Source organism: Castor canadensis, chromosome 2, assembly GCF_047511655.1.
Source record: "Castor canadensis chromosome 2, mCasCan1.hap1v2, whole genome shotgun sequence".
Taxonomy (NCBI): Eukaryota; Metazoa; Chordata; class Mammalia; order Rodentia; family Castoridae; genus Castor; species Castor canadensis.
In genome coordinates this window covers 137950669-137951149 of record NC_133387.1, presented here as the reverse complement: position 1 = coordinate 137951149, position 481 = coordinate 137950669, and positions in this window count along the sequence as shown.

Here is a 481-nt window from a genome sequence, read left to right as displayed (position 1 = left end):
ATAAAGATTGTTGTACTAAGTTTTAGCATAGTGTGTTATATAGCACTGTAACCCAAAACACCTTCAAGATTGTACAGCTGCCAGTGGATGATCTGGATCTCAAACTTAGATCCATAGGACTTCTGCTATGTTTTAACTGGCTCCACTGTCCTGGATCCTTGTTCTCCCAGGCCTTGTTCCTGTCCTTCAGCCAATGATCCAGGGACATTCTGCCTCACCTTGCTGGATGCAATGGCTTAAATGTGACCCATAACATTCACATGTTGGAAAACTTACTCTCTAATGCAATACTGCTGAGAAGTAGGGCCTTTAGGAGAGCTGATTAGGTAATGAGGGCTCTGCCTTCATCAATGGATTGATGCTGTTACTGTGGGAGTGGGTTCATTATTTCCAGAGTGGATTTGTTATAAAAGCAAGTTTGCTCACTCTTGCTCTCTTTCTCAGACTCTTGCTTTCTTCTATTATGCAAAAAAGATGTAGA